Raw genomic sequence first — 14,884 nt, forward strand, 5'->3', positions numbered from 1 at the left:
TGTAAGAAAAAGAAAGTACAGTCTGGAAGTTTCTACATGGAAATGGACTTCATTCACATTAGAACTGAGATCACATATAATATGAATTAGGAAGATTATGGAATTAGTTCTTTCTGAAAATAAACTTGTTCCATTAATCAAATACATTCTAAGGATCTGTAAACTGAATTAACCTTTTCAGCAGTACATATGCGGATCAACATTTTTCCATGTGCACTCATAACTCCTTTTTTTTTTTTTTACCTCATTGTGAGGTATGAGTATTGCTTGCACACCATCCTCATGCTGTTACATAGCTGGTCACTGTGCAACAACAAAAATCATTAATGATTATTATTATGTGATTACAATTTTTACATATGAATTGGAAAATAAATGATTTAATCACCATATTTATAACTGTTAAATTAAATTCATTTTATAAATACCAAATTAGCACTATGAAAACCATTCTAGATGGATTTTATAAAAATTAAAAACCCTTGAGTCAATACACTGAAAGGACAGAATTCATGGGATACCTGGTTCCTGGGCAGCACGATGCTGTCACCCTTCTCGCTATTGGATGAACCCACTGCTTGGCAGGTATATAGATACGCTGCACTACATTCACATAGATGGTAATTTGATGTCAGTATGGATAAACGTCATGAATTAATTGACTTTGAAAGAGGGATGATGGTGGGCCCAAAGCATGGGTCACTCTACTGTGGAGGTGGTACAGATATTGCACTATCCCCATTCGACAGTATCAAGAGTGTATCGGGACTACGCCATTTCTGGTGGTGTATAAACGTGGCCATCGACATCAGTCTTGCATTGTTTCAACCAACCGGAGAGCGACAGTGGCACAAATCACTGCTGACTTCAACGAGGGAGGAGCCAGAAACGTCTCCACCAAGACCACCAGGCAATCATTAGCTGCAATAGGTTATGGGAGCCACCGACCCACCAGAGTCCCATTACTAACATTATGACACAGTACTCTGTGCCTCAATTCGGCGAAAGAACATCGGCACTGGACCTTGGATGACTGGAGAAGGCTCTCCTGGTCTGATGAGTCCCATTTCCAATTATTTCAAGCAGATGGGAGGGTGTGTATCTAGCAGAAACCACACGAAGCTATGCACCCATCATGTCAACAAGGAACTGTTCAGGCAGGACGGTCGGTAATGGTCTTGGGCATGTTCAACTGGAACATGTTGGGACCTCTGATATGTCTAGATGCATCTCTGAATAGTCCAGGTTACATGTCCATCCTTATGGACCAACTGCATCCCATCATGGTTATCGGGTACCCACGGGGCAATGGACTCTTCCAGCAGGACAATGCACCTCTCCACAAAGCCATTGTGACTGGAACGGGATTTAAAGAGCATTCTGTAGATTTTTACCACCATGGAATGGACTCCCCATTCATCAGAAATGAACCCTGTGGAGCATCTTTGGGATGCTATGGAAAGGTCAGTTTGAGCTTTGGATCCACCACCCAGGAATGTGAAGGAATTATGGACAGCAAGTGCAGCAAGCAGGGATGGAAATACCTGTGGAAGGCTTTCTTGAACTTGTGGACTCAATGCCTCGCCATGCGACTGCCCTTATTCAGGTGAAAGGTGGGCCTACCCGTTACTAGGTATCCAATGATTTCTGTCCGCTCAGTATACACTTGTCTATGGCTAGCTATTAAATTTATGCAATACACAATGTCTAGGTATTTTGTTTGAATAATGTTAAATAAAACATTAGTGGGCGAAAATATTTCACTGAGCAGCACTTCCAAGAGAAATACGATATCAAAATCATTAAATTCGTGCTTGAATCCGATATTTTGGAAATCATTTTTTATACTTTATTTAATTTAATTAAATTAAATTTAATTTTTATTAAATTAAATTTAATACTTGAGCATCCTTGTGAAAGAACTAAATTTAATACATGTGCACAACAATGAACAAAGATCATACATGAATATTTTTTACTAACTCTTGACTGCAATCCATTCAATTCACCAGCCATTGTAGCAGCAACTAAGTTTGAACAATTAATTTATTCTCACAGTTGGCATTTTCAATGAACTGAAAAATGTGGCCGGCTAAGGCACTTGGTGAAGGCATCTGTAAAATGAATACACCCACTCCCCAACTTACGTAAGGGTTGCATTCCGCAGAACTCTATGAAAGTCGGAATTTCCCTAAATGCTTATGCAGCACTCGAAAATTTGATTGAATGAAAAAAGAAATGTTCGACGAACATGTATATAGAATTATTTATTCAATTTTTTTATCTTATGCACAGGAAAAATTACAAAAGTGTACAAAATTACAAAAATTTAAAAATTATAAAATTACAAAAAGGGAGAGGAGACAGGCATAATTGTCAGCAAGTTTTACCTTTTGAGCATCGTTGCCAGAATTAATTCTCCAGCTGATAAGCATGCCACTGTGGAAGTTCGGAGCTGTGGAGATTTAGAAGGAGTTTTTCCAACATACCACAAAATTTCTCTGCAGCTGCAGAATTGGCACTGGCAACTTCACTGCATCGCGATACTTGAACCTATTAAACCACCCACTGCTTGCCATGAATTTGGCTTGGGGTTCGCTCTACTTATCCTTAATATCTTAATCCTTATCCTTAATGCATACTTGCGTGTACACCAATGCTAGGAGTTTGGTAAATAAATTTGATGAATTTGAGGTATTGCTCAAAACATCAAAGGCAGATATTGTTGGGATATCAGAGACGTAGTGTCACACAGATATAAGGAATGCGGAACTGGAATTTGGGGAATACAATGTGTATAGAAAGGATAGACAGGACAGGAGGGGAGGGGAGAAGGGGTTATGCTATTAGTTAAGAAACACATAAAATCCAAGGAAGTGAAGCCAGTCGACATCGATGGACAGGGCAGTGTCGAGTCAGTTTGGTGTGACAACCATAGGGAAATCAAAATTGAGAGTAGGAGTGTGCTATAGGCCTAAGGACTCTGATGTGTATAATAAGATATTGTACAGGGAAATGGAGTGGGCCAGTAAATCAGAGAGTCTTATAATGGGGGATTTTAATTTCCCAGATATTGACTGGAATTTATGGGTTGGACACTCACACACTAGCCACGCTTTTGTGGATTTATTGGATGATTGTTTTCTACATCAGCATGTTCGTGAGGCAACAAGAGGGAGCAGTACTCTTGATCTGATTATCAGTAGTGATTCTTCATGCATTAAGAATCTGCAGATAAATGAACCACTAGGTGGCAGTGATCACAGTGTGTTGAAGTGGGTACTCAAGGAGGTAACTACCATCAGAGGTAAAGGGAAGGGTTTTTGTTTTCGTAAAGACGATTATGATGGTCTGAGACAGTATTTAAATTCTATACAGTGGGACGAACTGATGATGTTACCAAAAGCAAACTCAAAATGGGAAGCATTCAAGGAACTAATCTTGGAAGCTACCAGGCTTTACATACCAACTAAGAAATATTGTTCAAGGTTTAGGCCTAAATGGTTGTCAGATGAACTAATGAGACATGTGGCAGAGAACAAAAATGCATGGGATACATACAAATTAATGGGCGACATGGAAGCCTATGATAGATATAAGTTGGTCTGTAACCAAGTCACAAAGGAGATTAGGCAGGCAAAGGAAGACTACGAAAAATCTTTGGCAAAGGATGCAAAGAAAAACAGAAAAGAGTTCTTTACCTATTTAAACTCAAGAAGGAAAGGGATGAATCAGATTGGTCCACTGGATATTGATGGTTCAACAGTTGAGGATCCTGCTCAGGTGGCTAACAATCTAAACGAGTATTTTGCATCTACATTCACGCATGAGGAGTTATTCAGGAAGGAGAATGACATAGGTAAAGTAAACATTGGCAGTGAGCTAGATGATTTTGTAATAACTGAGAGGAAAGTGGAGGAGAGATTGTTGAGGATAAACATAAAAAAGGCACCTGGGGTGGATGGGATCTATCCAGTTATATTAAAGGAGGCAGCAAAGGAAGTAAGCAAACCCCTAGCCATAATTATGAGAGCTTCTTTGGACTCAGGGGAGGTACCCATAGACTGGAGATGTGCAAATGTAACCCCAATTCACAAAGGAGGATCAAAGGCTGACACAAGTAATTATAGACCTGTTAGTTTAACTTCTGTTTCAGGAAAATTAATGGAGGCACTGGTTAAAGAAGCAATGCAGGATCATCTAGACAAGAATTCAGTTATAGCTCAGACGCAGCATGGTTTTGTTAAGGGCAGGTCTTGCCTGACCAATTTGATTGGATACTATGATGTAGTCACAAAAGAACTGGATGCAGGGAATAACTTTGATATTATATATTTGGATCTTAGAAAGGCTTTTGATACTATTGCACATGGAAGACTGCTGCACAAATTGGAGCAGTGTGGCAATGGAGGCAAATTGCTGCTATGGATAAGGGGATGGTTGAGTGGCAGAAGACAGAGAGTGGTAATCAATGGACACTGCTCAACGAGGACTAATGTTATTAGTGGAGTTCCTCAGGGTTCAGTGTTGGGTCCGTTGTTGTTTTCGGTGTTTATGAATGATATTGATGATGAGATATCAAGTTTAATGTCCACGTTTGCAGATGATACAAAGGTTGGCAGGGTTGTTAAGGACACTACTGACGCTATGCTGCTGCAACAGGATCTGGAAAGGTTGAACAGATGGGCTGAGAGGTGGCAAATGAAATTTAACATTGACAAATGTAAAGACTACATATGGGAAACAGTAACCCCAGAGCAACGTATCAACTCTGCAGTACTACACTGACAGTGGTGGAGAATGAAAACGACCTGGGGGTAATTGTGCAGGCAGATATGAAGTTCTCTGAGCAGTGCAGACGAGCTGCAAGAGTAGCTCATGGTATCTTGTCAATGATATACAGGAATTTTTCTAGCAGGGATAAGGAGGTGATTATTCCCTTGTATAAGGCAATGGTCAGGCCACACCTAGAGTACTGTATACAGGTCTGGAGGCCTCATTTCAAGAAGGATGTAGAGCTGCTGGAACGGGTACAGAGAAGGGCAACAAGATTAGTGAATGGAACAAAGGGTTGCTCTTACGAAGAAAGGCTTAAGTTTTGCAAATTACAGAGTCTGGAGACTAGGCACCGGCGAGGTGATCTGATAGAGGTGTATAAAGCTTTGAATGGTTTGAGCATGCTCAATACCAAAGGAATTCTTCCTCTTGCTCAGAATAATCACCTCAGAGGGCATAAATTCAAATTGAAGAAGGATGGATGTCGGATAGATGTGCGGAAATTTGCCTTTGGCCTGGCCAGCGGGTGGTTGGTTGGTGGAACCGACTTCCATCACTTGTTGTTGAAGTTGATAGCCTAAACAAATTTAAGGCTCAACTGGACAGGTATTTTGAACGAACGGAGGGGTGAAATGGGAGTGGTGTGTTTTTTTTTTTTTTTTTTTTGGCTGATGCTGAATAAGCTTGCTTTCTTGCATCATATGCCTCTACTAATGCTAATGCTAATCTTCACAAATACTTCTTACTTTTGCTTGAATGGCCATTGGACTCAGAGGCACTTGCTTCTGAATCAAGCACCTCCGTAGCCATGTGGGCAGGAGCAGTAGTGCGTAGCACACACTTCTTGATTAGACTGAGGTTCGAGCCAATGACCACCAAATAAGGTGGATGTGGAAAGGTCAGGGAATGACCACCGCATATCCTCAGAGCAATATGGCCTTAGTTACTAATGCTCCTAAAAACCAAAAAAACAACAACAGCTTCTGAATCTGATTTTTCATCCTTATTAGTGCCGACCAGGCTAGCCGGGTGGGTAAAGTGCCTGTCTGGCAACCCAAAGGCCGCAGGTTTGAATCCCGCCTCAGGCTTGGATCAGAGTAGTGCAAAAACCTTGGGAGGCGCATTATGGCCACAGAAGCCAATGTGCCAACAACTAAAAAAAAAAAAAAAAAAAATCCTTATTATTAATAGCTTTTCCATCTTCGATATAGTGTTTTGTGATCCCTGTTGATCTGAAATGTGTTGATCCTTTAACATGTTCTTTTATACATGTTAAAGGGATCAGTTCAATCATTTTACCAAACCTGCATTGACTGTTCAAATCAATGGGACAGTGCCTTCCTAGAAATGGAAGTATTTGAATGGATCCTTTTTCAACAAATTCCATTGTGTATGAAGGTTGAGGAGAGCATTTATTTTATTTCAAATAAAAGAAAACTGAATATTGACAATGGCGAGTTATTCAATGAAGTTTGTTGTGTTAAAAATTATGTTACTAAGGAAAAACCCGAAGAGTGGCGACAAAATGAGGAAATGACCTGGCATCATAAATGAGTTGTTATTTGTTATTATTATCAGTCATACGGTGCAAGGAAACCTGAGTCTTATGATGCACCATCCAAAAAAAATTCCCAAGTTACCCTGAGAGAGAGAGAGAGAGAGAGAGAGAGAGAGAGAGAGAGAGAGAGGAATCACCAAGAAAGAGAAGAATGATGGCTCAGGCACCCTGGGTGTGCCAAGCCCATACTCACCAGATTTGAAATACTTAGATATTTTATTGATGAACATATCTTTTAATTAAAAATTGTAGAATTTTGCTTGTCTCCAGGGATTAAACATGGACTTAATAGAGTGCTGTAGTGTGAAGCAGTCATATTGCATCGTTTGGATAAAGATATTCTAGGTGTGAAGTTGGAGTGCTAACTGAAGGGCAGTAATAAAATTCTAATTAATTACAGCAGTAACTACCAAAGTGGAATTAAGCATTAGTACAGCCAAAGAAGGAATCTTTCAACAGTGTTATATCAATATTTAGTGAGTGTTGTACTGGTGGATACTTATCAAGTGTAGTGTAAGGGGGACAGGTATACTAATTTTAGTTGAGGGTGAGATTGTATAGAAATATAGTCAGTGAATAAGTGTTTTAGACATTTTTCTTCCTACCAAAAAGTACAGTGTAAAGTCGGAGTATTAGAATTGGATTCGAACTAGCAGGAGAAGTACAGGGATATTGTTTGACGATTTGGTTAATTTGCTACGGTGATTCTGGATAATGGAAGGTAAATCTTATTGTAGAAGTCACAGCTGGAGGGGTGGAAGGGGGAGTATTCCAGTTCTTTTCCTCCCCTAACTTCTTCTTCTTCTTCTTCTTCTTCAAGGTTACCTAGATCTGCTGATTCAGCGCAAAAAGTGTTGGAGGCTAAGTATTTGAAGTCAAAAGTTGCAAAAGCTAGGAGAAGTGCAGTTTCACCTCCCCCCCCCTCCAAGTAAGTGAAGGTAATGGTGTGATTAATGCGTCAGGAAGTGTGGGAAATCTAGTGATTGGTGATACAGACGAGAAAAACTGTGTCAGTGAGTGTAGGAACCCCTGTGGTTAGTGAAGGCTCAGGGTGAGTATGGATCCTGGAGCCTTGATTGAGACTATCACTGAGGGGATTGAGGAGTTACAAATGAGTGACGATCCTAAAATGGGTGAACTGACAGATTTTCCTTCATGGAGTTTTGGTAGCTTCTTTGGGGATTGTGGTCTGAAGAGTGTAGCTACAAAGTGAGCAGCAAGTTGGATATGGTGATATAACCACCAGTTATGAACTAATGGTTAAACTAAAGAAAATTGTGGTAGATTATACTACCCACGATTCTAATAAAGTGACCAAGGCTATGTCAAACTTCATAGTAGACAAATGGTTGGATATGGAGGCTGTGACAACTGCATTGTTAATAAATAACGAGAAGCTGAAGGTAAAGAATGAGGAGTTACAAACAAGAGTTGCTTTTCTTGGCGACTTGTTGAGAGGATATTCAGGAATGGGTAAGGTAGTTGAGCAGAGTCCACATCAGTCATATGCTGGTATAGTTGGCAACTATGCTAGTCAGAGAAAAAGTAGTGATGACAGTACAGCTGTCATCACTACTTTTTCAGGAGAAATTTGATACAGCTATTATTTTGAGGGCTGATAAAGAGTCTAGCTATGTTGCTAGTCATGAAGTTAAAGATGTAATGGTTGCTGCATTGAATAAGGAATGTAAGGATATTAGAGTAAGGAATTTACATTTTATTAAAAACAAGGGGGTTATTTTGGAGACAGAAAGTAGTGAGGATTTGAATAAAGTAATAGGATCTGGGGAACTGTCAAGTAAGGGGATAGTCCTTGACAGGTTGAAGCTAATTGACCCGTCTATTTTGTTATATGATGTTAGTAAGGAACTTACCAAGGAGGAAATATTGCATGATTTATATGCTAAGAATTTTAGTGAATACGGGTTTTCTGAGAAGGAGGTTACTGATGGGGTGATATTTAGGTTTAGTACAGGGGCTAAGTCTAAAATGACAAACTGGATTGTGGGGTTAAGCCCAAAGTTGTACAAATGTTTATTTGACAAGGACAGGGTATATTTGGGATTTACATCTCATAAATTTCGTGCTTTTTTCGGTGCCTGGGATACGGCCATTCAGCTATTCATTGTACCCATAAAGCTGTAACGTGTGGGCATTGTGCCCAGGGTGGCCGCATCCTTGTTGATTGTCCTAGTAAAGGTCAAGACCCAAACTGTGTGAATTGTAACCACTCGGTTAGAGACAGCAACTGTCCAGAGTACATCAGAGCATTGGATCTAGCTAGTAGTAGGACACATCATGAATAATACAGCTAATGTAATTACGTCTGGTGGAAATAGTAGTACTGAAATACAGGATTGTACGAACTAAAGAACAGGCACGAGACAGTTCTTTAGGTAGTAATGTTGAAAACAGTATAAATCGAAAATATGTTAAGATTATGCAGATAAACTGCCAGAGAGCTAAAGCTGTAAATGAAGAGGTCATATTAGCTGGGGTATATGATAATTATGATATAGTGTGTATTCAAGAGCCTTATGTGGCTACCTTCAGTGAAAATTATAAAGTGACAGGGTTTCCGGTGTCAGCTCAGATTATACAAGGGTTAGATGCCAAACCTAAGGCAGTTATTGTGGTATTGAATAGGGAATTAAATATAACAGTGATAACTAGTCTATGTAATCAGTGGGGGTGTATGTATTTCTGTGTCAACCCCACAGATTTCTTTTTATGTAGAGTCATTATATTGTTCTTCCTCTTTGGAGATGGAGATATCAATCCAATATAAGGAAAATGTAATGAGCTTTGTACAAGGTAAGAGTATGGTTTTTACTATGGATGCAAATGCCAAATCAGATCTATGGTATAGTGGTTTTACTGATGGAAGGGGTTTGTTATTAGAAGAATTTGTGAACAGTTATGGTTTACAGGTGTTGAATGAGGGGGAAAGCCAAGTACATTTGATAATGTACATGGTTCCTCTAATATAGATGTGATGATGACATCAGTCATTAAGCAGAAAAACTGTTGATTGGGATGTTAAAATATATCTGACAAACAGTGATCATAGAGTCATTGATTTTAAGTTATTATACACCTGTGATGGAAATGCTTCCTTGGCTTTTAATGATTGTAAAAGGTATAATTATAAAAAAATAGATTGGGAGAAGTTTAGAGGGTCATTGTATGCTCTTAGTTTCTCTGCCAAGAAGAAAAGGGAGAGGGATAAAACTGTTTCATGGTGGTCAGCTGAATTGACCTTGATCAGAAGGGAGGTTTTTAATCTACGGAAAGTATATCAAAGATCTAGAGCTAGGGGTGGGGAGAAGAAGAGAGGAATAGGGATCTTTATAAGCTGAAAAGGAAGTATTACCATCAGCAGATTTTAAAATGTACGGGTAAAGTGTGGCAAGATCTAGTGCATGATGTGGGGAATAGCGATCCTTGGGGACTCATTTTCACGCTTACTAGGAATAACTTCAATATAAGTAACTTGATGTATACTGTGGTGGTGAACAGAGCAGAATCCTCTGATTGGGTAACAATAGTAAAGGCAATTGTACAGAAGCTCTTTAGGAGGGATTGTCCAGAGGATGATAATGAATGGCAAAAAGAGGTTAGAAGGCTGAATGCAGAGTATGTTGGAGGGGAGGAAATGATGTTATTTAATACTGATAAACTTGTGCAAGTCTGCTTGAAATTAAATTTTAATAAGAGTCCAGGAATGGACTTGATTGAAAACAATTGTATTGTGAAAGCTGTAGAGAATTTTCCTGCCATATTTTTAAACATGTTTAACAAACGTCTTTTGGAAGGTGTGTTTCCCGGTCCTTGGAAGATAGCTTTACTGAAATTGTTGTTTAAGCCTGGGAAAAATAAGAATGACCCAAAAGCCTTTCGCCCAATCTCATTATTAGTGAATTTGGGGAAAGTATTTGAGTGCCTCTTACTAATTAGACTGCTATCTTTATTTGAAAACAACGATTTATTGTTTCCTCACCAATACGGTTTTAAGAAGAAGTTTTCAACTGAGGATGCAATACATGATCTGTTGGATTATAACAGACTGGCAGATAAAAAATATGTGTTAGCTGTGTTTATTGACTTTGAAAGCGCTTTCGATACTGTTTGGTACGAGAGCATCCTTGAGTCTTTAAGGAGACTAGCATGTCCTGATAGGTTATATAGGACAATTCAAAATTATCTAAGCAGAAGGCAGGTAGTTGTCAGATCACAACATTTAAGATATGAAGACAGCTCGGGAGGTATGGACAATCAAGCTGTGTGTAATGCGGCTAGCAATGCAGGTGATTGATATGCCCGATATGCCTTTTCATAGTGTCCCACAAGTGCTCTATGAGATTGATATCAGTGGAGTTCGAAGGTGAATCGATATGCTGGAAGTCAGAACTGTGTTCCTCAAACCATTCCTGCATATCAAGTGGCCAATGGCTTGGCGCATCGTCAACTTGAAAGACACCTTCGCCATTCAGGAAAAAGTGTAATATAGCGGAGTGTACACAGTCAGCAAGCATTTGACGATAGCGGAGACCAGTGATACGTTGTCCCACATGCACCAGGGGTCCAAGTTCCTGCCAGTGAAACATGCCCCACACCATACAACCGCCTCCACCAGCCTGCACTTTTGATACCATGCATGATGGAGTAAATGACGTGACTCATCCGACCAGGACACCTTCTTCCAGTCTTCTAACATCCAACTTGCATGCTCTTTGCACCAGACAAGTCTTTTACACCAATGAACCTTGTTTGGAGAGAATCCCGTAGGGGTCGTGCGCTGGTGAAGCCCATACGTGCGAGCACGCGACCCATGGTAATGCCAGATATTGTTGTATGTTGGCTCATGTTGTATTGGGTAGTCAACTCTTTAACAGTGCTGTCCTTGTTTGTCTGTACGAGTCGTCAGACCTGGCGCTCACCTCTAACATCAACTTTTTGCTGACCTTTGCAGTTTTGCCATCGGGTCGTTGTTTGACCATTCTGACACCAGTCCTGGTACACTTTAACAACGGTGGCTCTCAAATACCCCACCAGTTCAGCTGTTTGGGAAATCAATCAAGGCACCAGCTCGTTGAGCTCCCACAATCTGTCCTTTATCAGAGTCCGATAAATCCTTTTTACCCATCACAGTCGGAATTTTACTACCTGCTGAACCACTGACACCTTATCATTGCTATGTAGGTGGACTAACTGCACACTTTCGTACTCATGTGGTCAACAGGTCGCATTCAGTTTTCATAGGGGTGGTCATAATTCAGTGATCATTCAGTGTATATTAATGCATAATTAATTGAGAGGATGAGAATATAAAAAATGAACTACAAAACGCGAATTGGAACTACGGAAAAATATGAGAAAATAAAAATAAAAAATTCTTATTGCTGAAAATCTTTGTCAAGGATCAAAAAAAAATTTCTGAATTACCCTCAGAGAGAGAGAAAACAAGAGTCAGAAGTAGAAAGGAATTACCAAGAGAGGGAAGAATGATGATATCCAGCTCAGGACCCTGGGGGTGCCAAGCCCATACTTGGGCTTGGCACACCCTTGTTTTCTCTCTCTCTCTCTCTAGGTAATTCAGAATTTTTTTTGGAAGCATAAACCTCAGGCTTCCTTGCGCCATAGTGGTCAGGTGCGCGGGTACATAAGTACACGTGCCTTAAGTGACCGGGGTTCAAGCCCTTGACTACTGAATACGGTGCTGTTTCTTGTATTCTGTCTATCTTGTGAACTCCTCTGACCGTTTTGTCGTCCCGGAGTATAAACAGAAAATTTATTTTATATGGCTAGTAATAATAATAAAAACCCTCGAAATGACAGGATTGTTGTTGTTTAAGGTTTTTGAGACACAAGGGCATCAAACGCCTCATGGGCTCACATCTGGAGAGTATGGGCTTGTCACACTCAGGGTCCTGAGCTGGATGTTATCATTCTTCTCTTTCTTGGTGATTCCTCTCTCTCACTCTCTCTCTCTCTCTCTCTCTCTCAGGGCAATAATATTGATAATAATAATAATAATAATAGGGCCCAGTGGTTACAACACTGGGCAACCAGCCTGATGGACTCAGGCTCGAGTCGCGCCTTGGTAGAAGCGAACGCAGATCCATCATGCAGGGAGACTGGTATAATAATAGCAATAATTAGAATAATAGTAATAAAAATTAATAAATAATAAACATTGTGAAAGTTTCTCCAAGGGACCTACCTACCCCAAGGTCGGAGTGGAGGCTAAGGCAGATTGTGGTGCCATCTGGTGTCACTCCCAAGTGACACCAGATGGCACCACAATCTTCCACTACCACTGGATATAAGCCACTGGATATAAGCCTAAGCTAAACAGGTCCACTTCCATAGTTGGATGATATCACAGAGAAATATTAATCATAATCCCTAGAGTATGGCGCAGGATAAAGTCACTCACGTTCAGGCCTTAGGCAGAGGGGTCAGTTCAAAAATTCAGAGACAGTCTGCAGAGGAAGAGAGTGGAGCAAGTAGTGCTGTCCTCCGTATGGCTACCACAAGAGAAGCGCAAGACCCTCCAGCCCACCAACTGGAAGTTCTTCCTGCACAACTGCGCTAGTGACCACCTAGGAAGGAAGAAAATGCTAATGCAAGACGGGGAGCATTGAAATGAATGCCTTCATCATGCAAGCATACTATGAAATAATGAAGCTGGAGACTGATATGACACGTACAGGGCGAGACTATATACCAAGTGGCTGGAACGATTGACGAATATTCAGGTCATCGAACAGCGAATAGCGGACCAGAGAAGGACCATCATCGTGAAGAACCTGATAGCCCTGCAATCTTGGAAAAAATCAAGCAGGAAGTGAGAAATCAACTACAAAGGATAAAGAATACAGAACCAGAGGAGGAAGAGCAAGAAGAAATACAACCCACAGCAGCTGAAGTGGAATGATGCAATGTCGCGATATCCAGAATAAGGGATGAATTCTCAGGATAGAGAGAGAATTCGAAGGAATGGACCGCACAAAGACCCATGTGATACCGAAGCAGAGGTCGAATAGAACTTTGTGGAGAGTCACAGACAGCCTCAATCGGCAAATAATATAGAATTACCTCAACAACAATGGTGGAACACCGGAGACCATCCACACAGCCGTATATTGTGCTGCCATAGCAGCCATTAGGATTAATGGAAGAGAAACAAGAGACCAGCAGCAGAAGAACCGAAAACAGAAGGAACCGCCAGCTTAGGAAAAGAAAACTTCAGCAGACGATAGAAGAATTAAGAGTCAAGATAGGCCAATTGACCCAGTACCATGGGGCAATAGGAGTAAGCAATAAATTGGAAAAGTGAAGAGCATCCTCAAGAGAGACAGTGTCCACAGTGTTCAGTGTGTTGAGTGTCAAATGGTACCAGGGGTTTCTCCCATCACCGTGAGTTTACATTTTCGTGTGATATAGTACACTGTAAATGCCGGAGATTTAAAAGTGTATGAATGTTGTACAGTGTAGTGTTGTGTACCATTATTCATCTGGTCATTTAGCCACTGAGACCCTAATGGAATCCAACGTTGCCAACACTTCCCCCCACGGAGGCAGACCAGTGAGAGAGTGTCCACAGCAAACATGAAAGAAAAAAATCAGAGAATAGGAGAATACATGGACACACTGAAGCAGAACTTCCTTACAGTCAGCAAGACTACGGTGATACAAAGAGAGCTCCCAGAGGAAAATAAACATCCGAATCTTCGATGAGAACCAAAGAGGCTTCTACACGAGTCTCGGAAAAGACGGGAACGGACAACCCGAGCAGAAGATGATTGAGGAGTTCTGGGGAACATATGGAGCAGGGAAATAAGACATAACAGCCAAGCCCCCTGGATAGAACTAGAACTTAAGAAAACCAAGGACTTACAAGAAATGAGAGAGTGGGAGATTCTGGAAGAAGAAGTAAAACAGATGATCAAGAACTCTCACAACTGGCGAACTCCAGGAATAGATAATGTCCACAACCACTGGTACAAGATGCTGACTTGCACACACAAGCTCCTGGCAGAGCAGTTCACCTGAATAATATGGCACCCAGAGACAATCCCGAAGTTTCTCACTCAAGGAATCGCATATCTGAAGCCTGAAGACGAAGATACAAGAAACCCAGTGAAATATAGGCCAATCACCTGCATCCGAACAATGTACAAGATCCTGACGAGCTGCATAACCAGGAAGAGATCAGGCCACTTGGAGAGCCAGAACAAAATGGCCGAACATAGAGGGATACTGACCAGCTGCATAACCAGGAAGATATCAGGCCACTTGGAGAACCAGGACATAATGGACAAACAGCAGAAAGGATGCAAGAGGCTAAGCAAAGGATGAAATGAGCAATTAACCATAGATGCTGTGGTTATGGAGCAAGCCTACAAGAAGCGCCACAGCCTACATCGATTTACCGCATGGCCTTCAACTCCGTGTCTGATAGCTGGCTAATAGAGGCACTGAAGATCTACAAAGTCAATCCGATAGTGACAAACTTCCTAGGAGAAACGATGGCGAAATCGAGTA

General features: G+C 40.8%; 1 protein-coding gene across 2 annotated transcripts in view; it reads right to left on the reverse strand.

The window, feature by feature from the left end:
• Positions 1-14,884, reverse strand: part of LOC150081768 (Ig-like and fibronectin type-III domain-containing protein 2) — a 550,711-nt gene that overhangs the window by 469,389 nt on the left and 66,438 nt on the right. The gene's annotated exons all lie outside the window — the stretch shown is intronic.

Source organism: Mastigoproctus giganteus, chromosome 8 (genome assembly GCF_048544385.1).
Source record: "Mastigoproctus giganteus isolate SK-2022 chromosome 8, ASM4854438v1, whole genome shotgun sequence".
NCBI lineage: Eukaryota > Metazoa > Arthropoda > Arachnida > Uropygi > Thelyphonidae > Mastigoproctus > Mastigoproctus giganteus.